The sequence below is a fragment of the Urocitellus parryii genome, chromosome 5 (assembly GCF_045843805.1).
Source record: "Urocitellus parryii isolate mUroPar1 chromosome 5, mUroPar1.hap1, whole genome shotgun sequence".
Classification (NCBI taxonomy): domain Eukaryota; kingdom Metazoa; phylum Chordata; class Mammalia; order Rodentia; family Sciuridae; genus Urocitellus; species Urocitellus parryii.
The window spans coordinates 509,908-527,864 of NC_135535.1; the positions used below are offsets into that span (position 1 = coordinate 509,908).

The 17,957-nt window shown below is 41.6% G+C and overlaps 1 protein-coding gene and 1 non-coding gene across 2 annotated transcripts in view; both read right to left on the minus strand.

Moving 5' to 3' along the window:
* Window positions 1-17,957, minus strand: part of Ppp6r2 (protein phosphatase 6 regulatory subunit 2) — a 95,296-nt gene that overhangs the window by 50,172 nt on the left and 27,167 nt on the right. The window contains exon 2 of the mRNA XM_077799273.1: window positions 17,450-17,536. The gene's annotated coding sequence lies outside the window, so the exon portion shown is untranslated. The remainder of the gene's footprint in view (window positions 1-17,449; window positions 17,537-17,957) is intronic.
* LOC113200228 (small nucleolar RNA SNORD62) lies at window positions 12,018-12,091 on the minus strand. The gene has a single exon (XR_003303013.1). It is a non-coding gene; the product is annotated as a small nucleolar RNA SNORD62 (small nucleolar RNA).

Below are 17,957 nucleotides of genomic sequence, written 5' to 3' on the forward strand. Positions count from 1 at the left end.
TTGGACAATTTTTTGAATTCACTGAATTCTGTTCTTATTTTTTGTTGTTGTTGTAGATGGACAGAATGCCTTTATTTATTTTTATGTGGTGCTGAGGATCGAACTCAGGACCTCACAAGTGCTAGGCAAGTACTCTACCGCTGAGCCACAACCCTAGCCTCCTATTCTTATTTTTATAAGACAGTTTCTTGCTATGTTGCCCAGGCTAAACTCAAACTCCTGGAATCAAATGATCCTCCTGCCTCAGCCTCCCAAGTGCTGGGAACACAGGCACACACCACCATGCCCATTCATGTATACTTAAGATGAATGAATTTTACAGTGTGAATTTTTTGATTTTTTTTTTATTTTAATTTGTTGTATATGACAATTCTTAATTTGTTACATATGATCCAGAAGACCCAATATGAATTATAATTCATATTACATATATGGAACACAATTTTTCATATCTCTGGTTGTACACAAAGTAGAGTCACATCCTTTGTGTCTTCATACATGTTCTTAGGGTAATGATGACCTTCACATTCCACCGTCTTTCCTACCTCTGTGCCCCCTTCCTTCCATTCCCTCCCCCTTTCCCCTATCTAGAGTTCATTTAATCCTCCCAGCATATTATGAATCAGCAGCCTTAAATCAAAGAAATCATTCGGCATTTGTTTTGGGAGGATTGGCTAATTTCACTTAACATTATATTCTCCAGGTCCATCTATTTACCTGCAAATGCCATGATTTTATTTTCTTTTAATGTTGAATAATATTCCATTGTGGATCTATACCACATTTTCTTTATCCATTCATCTACAGAAGGGCATCTAGGTTGGTTCCACAGTTTTAACTATTGGATCTGTGCTGCTATAAACATTGATGTGGCTGTGTCCCTGTAGTATGCTGTTTTTAAGTCTTTTGGGTATAAACTGAGGAGTGGGATAGCTGGATCAAACGGTGGTTTCATTCCCAAAAGATTCTCCATATTGCTTTCCATATTGGCTCCACCAATTTGCAGTCCCACCAGTAATGTATGAGTGTGCCTTTTCCCCCACATCCTCGCCAACACTAATTTTTTGTTTGTATTCTTCATAGCTGCCATTCTGACTGGAGTGAGATGAAATCTTAAGAGTAGTTTTGATTTGCATTTCTCTAATTGCTAGTGATGTTGAACATTTTTTCATATATTTGTTGGTTGATTGTATATCCTCTTTTGAGAAGTATCTGTTCAGTTCCTTGGCTCATTTATTGATTGGATTATTTTTTTTTTGGTGTTATGATTTTTGAGTTCTTTGTATATCCTGGAGATTAGTGCTCTACCTGACACGTGTGTGGTAAGAATTTGTTCCCAATTAGTAGGCTCTCTATTCACCTCACTGATTGTTTCTGTTGCTGAGAAGAAACTTTTTAGTCTGAATCCATCCCATTTATTGATTCTTGATTTTATTTTTTATTCTATAGGAATCTTATTAAGGAAATTGGGGCCTAATCCGACATGATGGAGATTTGGGTCTACTTTTTCTTCTAATAGACGCAGTGTCTCTGATTTAATTCCTAGGTCCTTGATCCAGTTGAAGTTGAGTTTTGTGCATGGTGAGAGAGAGATTTTGTTACATGTGGATTTCCAGTTTTCCCAGCACCATCTGTCTAATGTACGTTTTTGGCACCTTTGTCAAATATAAGGTAACTATAATTATGTGGGTTAGTCTGTGTGTCCTCTATTCTGTACCATCGATCTAATACTAGAAAAACTAGGGATAACAGGAACATATCTCAACATCGTAAAAGATATCTACGCTAAGCCCCAGACCAACATCATTCTAAATGGAGAAAAATTCAAAGCATTCCCTCTAAAAACTGGAACAAGACAGGGATGTTCTCTTTCATCACTTCTATTTAATATAGTTCTTGAAACACTGGCCTGAGCAATTAGATAAAAGAAATTAAAGAGATATGGATAAGTAAAAAAGAACTCAAATTAGCACTATTTGCGGAAAATATGATTCTATACCCAGAAGACCCCCCCAAAAAAATTCCACCAGAAAACTTCTAGAACTAGTAAATGAATTCAGCAAAGTAGTAGGATACAAGATCAACACCCAAATCAAAGGCATTTCTGTATATCAAATCCTCTGAAAGGGAAGTGAGAAAAACTACCTCATTTACAATAGTATAAAAAAAAATAAAATAAAATACTTGGGAATCAAGATCTTAACGAAAGAGGTGAAAGCCCTCTACAATGAAAACTACAGAGTGATAAAGAAAGAAATTAAAGAAGATCTTAGAAGACTGAAAGATCTCCCTTGTTCTTGGATAGGCAGAATTAATATTGTCAAAATGACCATACTACCAAATGCACTAAACAGATTTAATGCAATTCCAATCAAACTCCCAATGACATTCCTCATAGAAAATAGAAAAAGCAGTCATGAAATTCATCTGGAAAAATAATAAGAGACCCAGAATAGCTAAAGCAATCCTTAGCAAGAAGAGTGAAGTAGGGCTGGGGATGTGGCTCAAGCGGTAGCATGCTCGCCTGGCATGCGTGCGGCCTGGGTTCGATCCTCAGCACCACATACAAACAAAGATGTTGTGCCCTCCGAAAAACTAAAAAATAAATAAATATTAAAAAAAAAAAAAGAAGAGTGAAGCAGGTGGCATGATTATACTAGATCTTAAACTACACTACAGAGCAATACTAACAAAAGTAGCATGGTACTGGCACCAAAATAGGCTTGTAGACCAATGGTACAGAATAGAGGTTAGAGTGTGAATTTATCTGATCAAAACTTTTTAAAAATTCCATGTGCCTGGAACTAAAGACAATAGTGGCTCCTTATAAATGGAAGATACAGCCTAAGATGCCCAGCAAATGTACCAAGTACTATATGTACTGTGTTCTTTCCTATTTCCATAAACTTTTTTTTTTGGTGGGTACTGGGGATTGAACTCAAGGGCACTTGACCACTGAGTCACACCCCCAGACAGGGTCTCAGTGAATTGCTTAGCACCTTGCTCTTGCTGAGGCTGGCTTTGAACTCTTGATCCCCGTCTCAGCCTCCCCAGCCACTGGGCTTACAGGTGTGTGCCACTGCATCTGGTTATACACATACTTTTGAAGCTTTATTTATAAATTAGATACAGTAAAAGATGAACAATAATGAAATAGAACTATAATAATATGCTATAAAAATTATGTTAATGTGGTCTGTCTCCAAATATCTTATTGTATTTACTTATTCATATCTTTACTGTATTTATGCTGCTGCTTCTTGTGATGTGAGACGATATGAGGGAAGCATTTTATAGCTGTCTTTGGAATATGCAAATTACCAGCATCACAGCTATTGAACTTTGGAGCCATTAGTAAGTACAATAAGGGTTACTTGAACACAAGCACTTTGATACCACAACAGTCAATCTGATAACTGGGATGCTCTAAGTAACAAATGGGCAGGTAATATGCACAGTGTGGATATATAGGACTAAAGGGAAATTCATGTCCTGGGCAGGATGGAGCTAAACTGAATGAGACTTTATCATGCTACTCAGAATGGGAAGCGATTTAAAACTTATGAATTGTTTATTTCTAGAATTTTCCATTTAGTATTTTTAGAGTACAGTTGACCATGTAGCTGAGGTAGCTGAAACCTCAGAAAGCAAAATCATGAAAGACAAAACCAGTAAGTATGATGATACACAACTGTGATCCCAGACACTTGGGATGTTGAGGTAGGAGGATATGCTTAAGGCCAGTCTGGGCAACTTAGGGAAACCCTGTTTCAAAATAAAATATTTACAAAGAGCTAGGATACAGCTCAGTGATTAGAGTGCCTCTGGATTCAATCCCCAGTGCCACACACACACACACACACACACAAAAAAAAAAAAAAAAAAGAAAAGAAAAAATAAGAAAGAAATCAATAATAATATTATTGATTAATTAATTAGGAAAAAGTTAATTAAGAAATATTTACAACTGGATAACAAAAATGTTAGTTTTGGAAAAAATTTGTGAGACATAGTAGCACTTTATAAAACAATGTATTCATGTTTCAAATATACTTATCATGATATAAGGTTTAAACTAAAACCGACTATGCAATTCAGTTAAGTTAGAAATCACCATCAGTGCAAATAAACAAAACAAAAAAATAAATAAACATAATAAAAGAACAAACATAATAACATGAATCAGTATTAAAACTTTAAAAAGTAAGATAAAATAAATGAAAATCTCATTCTTTGGGAAAATGATGATATATTCTCACTCCACACCTCTGGAGTTGGCAGATGATAAGAAGGCCGGCAGGTGAATGCAAGAGGCCCCACACTCCAGGCAGCAGAGGGCTGGCTCTGGCCACAGGACCACGTCCCTGCCTGGCCCGGCAGGCCTCTCCAGCCTGCTGGAGGACCACAGGCACATACGAGGTGGCAAGAGTATGCAGCACACACGTGAAAACCACACACACTTAGAGATTACATGGGCAGCACGGAAGACTCTCACAGAAAACAGAATCAGGCCCACAGCACAGTATATCGATGTGATTAAACGCACACACCAAACAACATGGGCCCTCACAGGAACACATGCCACAGCGACTACTGGTCAGAACGCAGACTCCAGGACCTCCACCTGCAAGCACAACCGCTCTGCCCTGCCCCGAGGTGCAGGGGAGGACAGTGGGAGAACAGCAGTGCTGGACTCGTAGCTGGACCCTACCTGTTGAGCCTCTATGCCCCAAGCAGACCTACCCCCCAACAGGACAAGGGTGCAGCTAGAGGGCTTCCCTCTCCACAGCTGTGGCAGGGGCCAACTGGCTGCTGAGCACATTCCTGGAAAGGAACCAGCGGGTGAAACTGGAATTTCTACCTCAGTACTGTTCTTAGCTGGCCTGGGGTTTCTTTCGATTTTTACATATTCTTTCATTTTTAACTTATTTTGGGAATTTCATATATATCTGAACTAGCAAGAACAGTGTAAGTGTGATAAGCCCTGAGTGCCCATTCACCTTGCAGCAGTCAGGCCTGGCCACCTGGTGTTGCTCAGACTGTGTCCTGCTGGGCCATTTGGGAGTAAACCCCAGACACCAGCCCATCCCATGACCCACACTTGTCTTCTAGTACCATGAACTGGTGCATGAGTCTGTCCCAACACCTGTCAGGCTTGGCAGTGTGAGTGGCGGACTTGCTTTTCCCACTGGCAGGGGGCAGGGTGGGGGTGTCTCGCTGGCATTGCCACCTGCAGACTTACTGAGAGTCCACCTTTGTGCTGCTCCACTGGGACAAGGACTGGATGCTGTGAAATACTGATACCTCAGGCCTGGGACACACATGCTGTCTCTGAATCAGAAATTCCCTTCAGGGTAGGCTTAGGTCACACACTTTGTATTCAGTCAAAGATTCCTGAGGACTTAAATACAGAACTTTTTTTTTTTTTTTGAGGAACTAGGGATTGAACACAGGAGTGCTGTACCTCTGAGCTTCACTCCCCACCCCTTTTTAAAATTTTTATTTTGAGTAAAGGTTTCCCTAAGTTGCCCAGGCTGGCCTCAAATATGAGATTCTCCTGCTTTGATCTCCCAAGCTGCTGAGATCATTGGTGTGTGCCACCACACCTGGACAGACCGAATCTTATACAACAAAGACCAAAATTAACCCCAGTTGCTAGAGGTGCAGCTCAGAAGTGGAGCGCTTGCCTAGCCTGTGGGAGGTCTTGGTCAGTCTCCAGAACCACAGGCAAACAGAGTTGTTCTGTTGTTCACTTAATCACAACTTCTGAAATGTGAGATGACAAGGAAGCCGAAATCATGTGTGCACCTAAATTACCAAACAGTTCAGTGAGGATGTCACCTCCAAACAAGAACAAGACAGGCCAGGTCTCCTGACAAGAACTGCCCCTCTGTTCCTCACCATGGCCAGGGCCTGCCCAGGGTCAGCTGAGCTCAGTGGTATAAGACTCGGGGATCTGCAGATGTGCAGGTTCAGAGACCTAATGTGGCTACCAACCTTTTAGCTTTACCAAGCAAAAAAGGGAAAGGGAAAAAGAAAAGGAGACACAAAGGAGAAAAGGCAAGAAACAAGATAAACCCACTGTCTACAATCATCTTGATTTTAGAATTTTTTTTGGTGTGTGCGTGTGTGTTTGTGTGTGTGTGGTAGGGATTGAACCCAGGGTCTTGTGCATGCAAAGCAAGTACTTTACCAACTGAGCTATGTTCCCAGCCCCAAGAAGGACTTTTTTAAATATTAAAAAAAGGCATGCCATGGACTGGGGTTGTGGTTCAGCAGTAGAGCGCTCACATAGCAAGTGCAGGGTGTTGAGTTCCATCCTCAGCACCACATAAAAATAAATAAATAAATAAAATTTCATTTTATTGTATTGTATCCAACTACAACTAAAAAACAAACAAACAACAACAACAACAAAAAAAAAGCAGGCCATAATCTTAGGATTGAGGATGTTCTACTTTGAAAAAATGATTTAAAAAAAACTACCCTTATTTTATGCTCATCTCACCAATTTTACAGACCAGTACTTGAGAACTCTGTTTACATTACCACTGATACTTGAAATAAAATTGGGTTACTGTGGATTGGCCATTTGCTTCGCGAGCTTTATCAGTACCCTTTGCTACTGTTATGGTTTGGATGTGAGGTATCCCCCAAAGCTCACGTCAGACAACACAGGCAGGTTCAGAGGAGAAACAATTGGATTGTGAGAGTCTTAACCCACTCAGTGAATTAATCCCCTGATAAGGGTTGACTGGGTGGTAAGTGAAGGGATAGGGTGTGGTGGAGGGGGGGCTCTGGGTTGTGGTTTGGGGTTATATATTTGTATCCAGCGAATGGAGTCTCTCTCTGCTTCCTGATCATCGTGTGAACTGCCTCTCTCTGCCACACTCTCCCACCAGGGTGTTCAGCTTCACCTCGAGCCCCGAGGAACGGACCTGGTCTTCTGTGGACTAGGACCTCTGAAACCGTGAGCCCTCAAAAATTTTCTTCCTCCTTTATAGTTCCGCTGGTCAGATCATTTAATCACAGCAGTGAAAAAGCTGACTAAAACAGATACACATTAAATTAAAAAAAAAAAAAACTATTGCACTTCTATCAGTCATCCATGCACTTTAAGAAACAATACTCAACAATGAAAGCACCAGGAGCACCTTTCAGAGTTCCTTGCATCAGCACAGGTTCAGCTGCAGCCGACTTCACGGTCAGAGGAACTGGTAAACTGGTTCCAGAGCATTCTCTCAGATAGCACTGCTTCCCCAAATGTCCTCATATCCAGCAATCAATCGCATCCTACCCTCTACAGAGACACTTACAAGAGAGAAGGCTATCCTTTACTTCCCTGGGTGACACAGAGACCACTTGACACATCCTTAGAATAAGAGCTGGCTCCTGCCCTGGCTGGTCTAGGAGGATCCCTCCCCTCCAACAGTCCCTGGGGACTACCAGCACCTTCTGCACTCTTACCCAAGCCAAGCGAAAGGAACTTGAGGTTCCACTTCTTTATTTACTTTGTCAGGTGGCAGAACCATCAGACAGAAGGTAGATTTCAAACAGAAATGTTGCCCACATGACCCTATTGTTCCAAGAAAGAGCCCATCAAAACAGAACATTCTGTAATGGAGACGGTCGTTAAGAGAAAATTGGAGTCTAGTACCATATGACCTGTCAGGCCACAAAATGACTCTTATTTTTTTTCTTTAAAGACTTATAGTCAAAGTCCTGGTTTTGTATGTGACCTAAGACCAGGAACTGGTAAACTGAAAAGTGTGAGGGCTACATAACCCCTCCCACCTGTTTTCTCAGAATCTCCACCACAGAGCCGTGGTGAGGTCTGACTGAACAGAGCTCTATACCAAGGGCTGGAACAGCTCCCTGCACACTCCACTCAATGACCCTCAGCACAAAGAAGTGACAGCGAAGGGGCCCCTGCACACACTGAGGTCGGGCTTGGTGGCACCACAGCAGTGCTGATTGCTCACTCTCTTCCCAGCCCCACCCTCAGGGCATCAGGCTGGCAGCTGTTGTCAGCTGCCCCACAGTCCCAACTCCGCAGAACCCAAGATCTGCTTTCTGCCCCGGAGAGCAAGCTCGGCGACACTCTGCTAGGTCAAATGTGAGGATTCCACCTGGTCCCACCTGGTCCGACAGAAAAAGCAGCATGAGTCGGTGGGGACGAGTATCTGTGCTCAGAGGGCAAACACGACACGTCTACTCTGGGCACAGACTACTGGGGGAAAAAATACCCCCCCAAAAAAACAAACCCCTTATTTTAAAAAGGGGGTAAACAGGTGAACAAAAACCCAAAGTCAGAGGTAAAAAGAATAGCCACAAATATAAAGGTAAATTAAAATAATCGTGAAAGGATACTTTACCTAAGCCTATGTTAATGAATTCAAAGAAATCCTAAGCCATCTGCAGTTGTGGAAGCACAGCCACCCTAGCCCTGTGCACAAGCGGGCTCCGGCCTCTTTTGCCTCAGGCTGCATGGCTCAGAGGGATCTGCTGGGGAAGGAGTGCATGCCTGTCCCCAGAACAGACAGCTCCTTTAAGAGTTTTGACCCAGTCTTCCCTTCTCTGGGTCAAAACTCCAGGCCTGACACATAGTTAGCATCTTTTATGGATTTGCTGACTAAACAAATAAATCAATTTTTTCCCAAACCCCACAGTGCACGAGCAAGCCAGACAGACTCTGCAGGGGTGCCTCCGGGCAGGGTGGGAAATCCCACTGGTCCCCGGCATTTACTCTCTGTCTTCAACAGCAACACCTTCCTTAAACCTACGTTTTCCACCTTTCTTGCAGCCATCTGTAGTTATGTGACCAAACTCTAGTCAATGACATGGGAGAGGAAGGAACTAGAACCCAAATTCTCACTTGGCATGAGAGCTCCTGTGGTTCTTGTGACCCTTCTGTCCCTGAGAGACCAAGAGGCAGAGCAGCTACTCTGGATCCACAGATTGAGGAAGGGTCACTACCAGACCAATCTTTGTAAGAAAGAAAGGCCCCACTCAAGCCAGTGGTCTCCAGGATCTCTTTATAGCACCTCAGTCTGTACCTTAATATAATCTAAACAACCTTCCTAACTTTTTCACCTGTGAACTAATATTTTTCAAAAAGTTCTAAGAGTCATTCAACAAGCCTGGCATATAAGTGCTCAACAAGTACAACAAGGTGCCACATAATGACATCTCAGTCAATGACAGACAGCATGTACAACCTGGCCTCATAAGATCATATCACCTAGTGATGTTGCAGCCATCTTAATTGTATAAGGGCATTCCACACTGTTTGCACACAATGAAATCACCAGGTGATGCATTTATCAGAATATATCCCAAAGCAAGCTGACTAACTCAATTTACTGAAAGAAGAAAGGAGGGATATGATGTCACTGACGCCTACTGTAAATTCAACAGTGTTCATTGCCTCCGCTTTTAAAACTAATACTTGTCCCTCATTTCCCAGTGACAGAGAAACAAAAGCCCTGTATGGCCATGTATCTTAAGCACAGCAAAGATGATGAGATATGAAAAATGACAAACCCTAAAATAGTGTGGCCTGGGAAGAGAGAGTGAGGACAAAGGCCACACATTGATAATAATATTGATCCTTTCCCAATACCTCCTTTCTCAGTGCTGAGACAATGCCTAGAAGTGAAGCAAACATCACCCAGTGGCAAGACCATCTCTGGGGAGGAGATATCCATCAAGCCTAGATTGGCAGTCTCTCAGAGGACGCCAAATAGATCCTTCTCAAAATAAATCCTTTGCCGGGATGGGGTTGTGGCTCACTGATAGAGTGCTCGCCCAGCATGTGCAAGGTGCTGGGTTCGATCCTCAGCACCACATCAAAATAAATAAATAAAATAAAGGTATTGTGCCCAATTACAATAAATAAATAAATAAGTGTGTGTGTGTGTGTGTGTGTGTGTGTGTGTGGCACACACAAATAAATAAATCCTTTCCCAGTGACAGTACAATGGGACCCTGGAAGGAAAGAGATAAATACTGAACACTGACCCCAGGCCCTGCATTAGACACACTCTGTCAATAATCAAGTCACCTCTCAGTGTAACCATATAAGCACAGACTCCCCCTTTGGCCAGGAGCTCATTTTCGGGTGCCTCCTTGGTGCTCTCATGAGGCAGATGGATAGAAGGGACGGGCAGACTCCCTCAAGTCCTTAGGTCAATTTCGTTGCTAAAGAAAGGCTCTGCTGATCCCTGAAGTTTGCATCTGGTTCAGTCCTTTTGTGCTAACAGATGAGCTGAGAAGCTTGTGTACTATTTATTCTCCTTCTCAAGGAAGGGGGCTCAAGGAACTCAGAACAAGAAGCTAAGAAACAAAACACAACTGGGCAGCAGCCAGGAGGTCCTTCCTGAGCACCAAAAGAGAAGCAAACTCCTTTCCTAAGGTTGGATGTGATTCTTTGGTCTTCAGTTGTATGTTTGAGAAATGTAGGTAACTCATAAAATTAATTGATTAAATGAAATTTTTTAAAAAATGAAATTAGCCAGGCACGGTGGCCCATGCCTGTAATCTCAAGAGACTCGGGAGGCTGAGACAGGAGGATCACAAGTTCAAAGCCAGCCTCAACAATGGTGAGGTGCTTAGCAACTCACTGAGACCCTGTCTCTAAATAAAATACAAAATTAAAGCTAGGGATATGGCTCAGTGGTCAAGTGTCCCTGAGTTCAACCCCTGGTACAAAAAAAAAAAAAAAAAAAAAGAAATTAAAAATATAGTCAATTTTTTTCCAAAACAGAATGAGATTTCCAAAGGAACTCATGATGAAAGACCATGCTATCCCAGAACCACAGGCAAAAACCAATACACTGAGCAAACCTACCAATATCAAGATGCTTTTCCTTCCCAGTGCTGGGACTCAGACACGGGCCTTCCATATCAAAGGCAGGCAAGCACTCTTCCACTGAGTGACGTCCCCAACCCTAATGTTCATTTGTATTCACTAACATATTTGTTGTTAATCCTTTCTTGAATCTCAGTTCTTCACCTGGGCCATTGTTTGGGGGGGAGGGGAGTGGCAAAAGGACAGCCAGTGAAGGTAATAAATAATTGGGCCCAATCAGAAATATGGGGGCTTATTCAAGAGGAAAGAAAATAAAATACTAATATCTCCAAAGCCCTTCTCCCTCCTCTTCCACCTGTGGCCAAGGCTGTGTTTCAGGGAAACGTTCCTCCCTGCAGGACTGTGGGACTTGTCACTGAAGCACCTCCTGGTGGCTCCTTTCCTGCCCACTTGGCAGATGTGGAGAGGCACCCCTGGAAGGCTTCTCTCCCACCTTTTGGTCACTAGTCATTTGGACAAGATAAACGAGGAAGGAAGGTGTGAGAACCCAGGGGTAGGACACCCCCACCTCCTCAGACACCCAGCTCTGAGGCCCCTTCTCTTCAGAGAAGTCTACCTCTGTTCTACCTTTAAATAAAATCTGCTTTCTATGCTTGCCTCGGTGTTTCTTGGGTGTTCAACCTTCAACATCTGGGGAAATGGAACTTGGCCCTGATTCTCATCAGTGGCATCAGTTTTCTGCCTAAGACCCACCCTTTGGAATTATATTTGGTAAAGGGCTATGTTTTAGTCCATTCCTGCCAAGTAGCACAGACAGAGAGATTGATAAGCAACGCACGTATTTCCCATCATTCTGGAGGCTGGGAAGTCTAAGACACAGGCATCACTGGACAGGGTGTCTGCTACGGGCTTCTTCCTCACAGAGGTGCCTCCTTGGTGCTCTCATGAGGCAGATGGGTAGAAGGGATGGGCAGACTCCCTCAAGTCCTTAGGTCAGGCTGCAGCTCTCATCCACCAGAGTAAAGCCCGTGTGAATTAATCCCCTCCCACAGGACCCGCCTCTTAACGCCACAGCACCAGGGATTAAGTGCCAACCTGATTTTGAGGGACACACACTTAACCACAGCTGGGTGTTAGTAACAAATTCAATTTCTGTTTTCCTTAAAATGTCTTTATTTCATCCTAATTCTTCTTTTCTTTGCCTTGGTCTCTGTCATGGTCCTCTTCACTTTTCTGCTACTGAGGCCACAGGGGGGTTCAGAAGAAGCCATGTCACTGAGACTCGCCCCTATTCTTGAAAGACAGTTTTGCCTGGTAGGAAGTGAAGGTCAGCCATTGTTGCTCTCAGCATGAAGACTTCATCCCACTGTTGCACCTGGCATGCTGCAATGTGGGTCTGAAGTGTTCCCCAAAGGTTCATGTGCGAAAGACTCTGTCACCAGCCTTTGGCACTACTGGAAGGTGACAACCTTTAGGAGGTAATACCCAATAGAAGGAAGTTAGGTTACTGATGTGGTGCCCTTGGAGAGGACACTGGGACCCAAGCCCCTTCCTTTCTCTCTCTCCTTATATCCAGTCACCATATGCTCTCTTGCACGATATTCTGTCTCCCCACAGGCTCCAAAACAATGTGGGCAACAGTACAGGAACTGCAACCTCAGAAACTAAGAGCCAAAATAATCTTTCCTCCTTTTGTTTTATCTCAGATATCTTATCACAAGCAATAAAAACTAACACAAACCGTCCTCTTAACTATGGCTCATATTAAGTTAATCTGTCTTCTTCCTCTGGTTTAAGATCCCTTTCTGTCTTTGGTGCTTTGATGTTTTATTCTGTTTTGACTAGCTTTAATTTTTTAATTTATTCATTCTCCTTATGATTCATCATTCGTTTTCTTGAATCTGAAGACTTGTTGTTTTCACCAGTTGCAGAAAATCTTTAGTTTTTATCTTCTCAAATAATAAATCTGACTGTTCTCTCTTCTCCTTTTAGAACACCAAAAAAATTTACATTAGATATTCTCCCTCCATGCTCCATGCCATGGAACCTCTATTCTGTATTTTTAAAATTTTTTTTTAGTTGTAGATGGACATAATACCTTTATTTTATTGATTTATTTTTTTTCGGTGCTGAGGATGGAACCCAGTGCCCCACATGTGCTAGGCGAGAGCTTCACCACTGAGCCACACCGCCAACCCCTCTCCTGTATTTTTTGCTATGTTCTCTGCTTCATTCAGTGCAATTCCTCTGACCTGTTTTCTGGTTCACTGTTTTTCTCTTTGCTGCGTGTAATTTGTTGTTAACCCTACACATTAAATTCTTTTTGACATGGGCTTTTGCTACATTGCTCAGGCTGGTTTCAAACTCCTGGGCTGAAACAACCCTCTGCCGTAGTCTGCCACCGCCGTGCCCAGCTCTTCTGATACCTGAAGCCCAGAGGGGCTGTTTCTGCTGGTTCTAACCCATGGTGCCTTTTTTCCTGGTGTGCCTTGTCATTTTTGTCTGTGGACTACTAATCATTGTCCTGAAAAAAAATTATCAGTAGGGTTTTTTGTATCTTAAGATGAAGATAACTTTCTCCATCTCCTGCAGGATGCCTGAAGGCATTATCAAGCCAAAACACCATAAATTCAAGCTTGATTTTCCTGAACTACCACAAAGTATAAATCCAGGCTCAAAATCCTAATAAAAGTTAATCCTTAACAGACAGATTTACCCCTTTTCTTTTTTCCTTCTAAGTGCAGGAAAAGATAGCCACCTGGGGACAGGGACTGGAGTGAGGGCACAGGCCTCAGTGTATGCTAACCCCAAGGATATGGCCCTCCAGAGTTCCAGCGAGTATAGGGAGTCTGCAGGAGGCTTTCTACCTTGAGAGGCCACAGAGCCTAACTACTCCTCTTGCCCTATAAATCCTCTAAAAATCAAAAGCTCCACTTTGTCCAGATGAGCAAATGCCCTCAGAGCACCGGCAGATTCCATCCTATGGAGCTGTCTACCAGCTCTTACATTCTGGTAGACATTTTGAATAATCTTTATTATATTAAATAAGATTTCTCAGCTCCTACATTTTGATTTAGAAGTTCCTTTAATATGTTCAGTTCTTAGATTGTTTTTGTTGTTGTTGTTGTTGTTGTAGGTGGACACAATGCCTTTATTTTTATTTATTTATTTTTATGGGGTGTTCAGGATCAAACCCAGTGCCTCACCGGCACTAGACAAGCACTCTATCACTGAGCCACAACCTCAGCCTTTTTAGATTTTTTTTAATATTTATTTTTCAGTTTTTGGTGGACACAACATCTTTATTTTGTTTTTATGTGGTGCTGAGGATCGAACTCAGCACTCAGCGCATGCCAGGCAAGCGCGTTACTGCATGAGCCACATCCCCAGCCCGTTAGATTATTTTTTTTTTTTTAAGAGAGAGTGAGAGAGGAGAGAGAGGAGAGAGAGAGAGAAAGAATTTTTAATATTTATTTTTTAGTTCTCGGCGAACACAACATCTTTGTTTGTATGTGGTGCTGAGGATCAAACCCGGGCCGCACGCATGCCAGGCGAGCGCGCTACCACTTGAGCCACATCCCCAGCCCCCCGTTAGATTATTTTTTAATCCAACCATTTAAATTGTTTTCCATAGGCTGGGGAAAAATTATATTCTCTCATCAATTTCAGGAATTATACTACTCTCTAGTAGCTTCTATTCATACTGCTATCTGTTGTCAGCTTAGTTGGTATTCCCTTTTTTAAATTTTTTATTAGTTATTGATGGACCTTTATTTATTTATTTGTTTATATATGGTGCTAAGAACCGAATCCAGTGCCTCACACATGCTAGGCAAGTACTCTACCAATCCCAGCCCCTGGAAGGATTTTTTTTTTTAATATTTATTTAGTTGTAGATGAACACAGTATCTTTATGTATTTTTTTTTATGCGGTCGTGAGGATTGAACCCAGTGCCTCCTACATGCGAGGCAAGCACTTTTACCACTGTGCTACAGCCTCAGCCCCTGGTATTCCCTTTTAGATAATCTAACTTTTACCTCTAGCTTAATATCTTCTTTTTATCTTTGGTGTTATATAATTTCAATGTATGGGAATGAGGTTTGGGTTTTTTTAAAATTTTTAAATTTTTTTTAAATTACTTGGGACATATCATGCTTCATAAATCTATGGATTTGTGTCTTTTACTAGTTGTTTTTAAAGTTTGAAGTTATTAACACTTAAATAATGCCTCTTCTCTCTCTCTCTCTCTTTTTTTTTTTTTTTTTTGGTGGTGCTATGGATTAATCCCAGGGCCATGGTCATGGCCATATGCATGTGAGGCAAACATTCTACCAACTGAGCTATATCCCCAGCCCCTTCCCATATGTTTTTAATCTGGAATTCCAACTTCATTTTACAACATCTTTCTTTCTTTTTCTTTTTTTTTTTTTTATTTTTTTACTGGGATTGAACCCAGGGGTACTTAACTACTAAGCTACATTACCAGCCATTTTTATTTTTTTATTTTGAGACAGGGTCTAAATTGCTCAGGGCCTTGCCAAGGTACTGAGACTGGCCTTGAACTCACAATCCTCTTACCTCAGCCTCCTGAGTCGCTGGGATTTACAGGTGTGTGCCAGTTACATCTTTTTATTCTAATGTCTATTTCCTCTCAATGTCACTGTTCACCTCTCATCTCTCAGTGCTGCACTCTGGATAATTTTTTCAGTATATGTTCTTTTTACTAATTCAATCTTCATCTGTGTTTAATCTGTTTAGTTTACATTCTTGTCTTTCATTTCTACTTTTTTATAAGTTCTGATTGGGTCATTTTAACACTTCGCTTTTTATTACTGATTTTTATTGTAGTTTGCATTTATTCAAACATTTCAAACATAATTATTATTTATACTGCATTTGATCATTCAATGTCTGTAGGCCGTGGGACATCTAATTATGTTCTCTTCCTCATAATGAAGTGAGAGAGAGACAGAATGTGTGCATGTGAGTGTGTATTCTGACTATAAGCTCAAGTGTACTTAAATTTAATCTGTAGAAATTCTAAGGATCTAGGGCTGGGGTTGTGGCTCAGTGGTGGTGGAGCGCTTGCCTAGCATGTGTGAGGCACTGGGTTCAAGTCTCAGCACCACATATAAATAAATAAAGTCCATTGACAATTTAAAAAAATATATTTTTAAATTCTAAGGATCTACACCAAGCAACTTAGAGAGATCCTATCTCTAAATAAAATTTAAAAAGGGCTAAGGATGTGGCTCAGTGATTGAGCGTCACTGGGGTCAACTTGGTACAAAAAAGCAGATCTTGTTTGGATCCAATTAGAACGGTCATCTGGAAAAAAATTATTTGTTATTAGGAAAATATGAATATAGACAGATATTAGAAGAAATTAAGGAATTATTATGTTCTCTAATTTGCAATAATAACATGGTAGTTTTATTTTCAAAGATAAAAATTGTCCTTATCTGCTAGGGAGAAGTATTCACGATAAAACAACATTATTTCTGGGATTTGTTTTTAAAATACTTCACCAGAAAACAAGAACTAAAAATATATGAAAGAAGGAAGACAGAAAGAAAGAAAAAGATATCACTGTTAAAACTGGAGGAAGAATACATAGATACATAAAAATACAGAAACATAATTAGTATTTTTAAAGTTCATATAAAAACCAAACAAAAGAAATACTTAATGTTGTACCAATAACTCAGATATATTAATATTACCATTTTCTAAAACAGGTAATTGTTTTTATACCTGACATTTCCTAATTGAAATTACTAACTAAATAACTCAGAATTAACTTTTCAGCACTGTATATAGTTTTTTGTTTTGTGTTTTTGGTGGTGCTGGGGATTGAATCCAGGTCCTTGTGAATGTGAGCCAATCATGCTACCAACTGAGCTATATAGTTTTTAAAATAAGGAAATGTTTCTATAATGTTGACTTTAGGCCTGTTTATTCTGATTTTGAACCAATGGTTTGAATATCAAATACACACACACACACACACACATATATAAAATGTTTGGATCCTTTTTATGTCCTCAACTTCTAGGAACATAACATAACATCTTGACAAATTCTGTTCAATGTAAGTTGAAGGAAGAATGGTACCCATGTCCCTGAATAGCATAGTTTGAGAAATGAGTGGCCCTGGAAAAGAGCAAGGCTCCTCCTTAGCTGGCAGCTGCCCTGGTAGCCTGGCCTTCACCAGCCTCCCACTGTAGCCTCCTACTGCAGCCTCCTCCCCACCCAGAATGTCCTCACCAGGAGCTCTTCCATCCCTTTCTTCTGGTCATGACCTCCAAATCTCGTTCTGCAGCCCTGGATTATTCTAGGGAGCTTTTCTCCCAAGCCTTAATCCCTCTCTCCTTCCCTCAACATGACTATTTCTTTGATGCCCACTCAGGACAAAGTTACCTCTGCTCTCCCACCCAGGCATCCCATCCAGAAAGGGGGTCAGCACTTTCCTAAGTCCCAAGAATATTTCCTTTTCTTTTTCTTATTTGTTTTTCTTATTTGTTTGCAGTGCTAAGAGGGGAACCTGGGACCCTATGCCTGATAGGCAAGGGCTCTACCACTGAGCTATACTCTCAGCTCCCCATCACCACCAGTGGATGTTTCTAGACACCTTGTACCTTCATTCAAAATCTCTGGTTTTGATACATTTGCTTCTGGCCAAGATGGAATAACAGGAAACAGATTTATCTTCCCATCTGCAACAACTGAAAAACAGAAAAAGGATACAGTGCATGAAGAAATGGTCTTTAAGACATTGGACATCAGACAATGAAGGATAGTGATCCTTCTAAGAAGGTGAACAATTAAGAGAAGCCCTGTCATTGCCCGGCTCTCTGGTGGAAAAAGAGGCTCAGCCATGGTAGGAGAAGAACAGATGAAGCCCAATGTCCCCTCAGTTGAAAAACAGAGCTGGGCAGAGGAAGCCCAAGGTGTTAGAGCACAGGAGGGGCAGAGCTGCAGAGAAGCTGGCGCTCTGGAGACCCTCCAAACTTTCACTGAGAAGTGAGCAGTGCACATGGTGAAGAGGGTTCCCAGCCAGGGAAGCATCACCCAAGAACTCGTAGGGAGCCATCCTCAAAGCCCATACAGGCCAAGGATGGTTCCTCTTCCTGCTAGTCTCCTAAC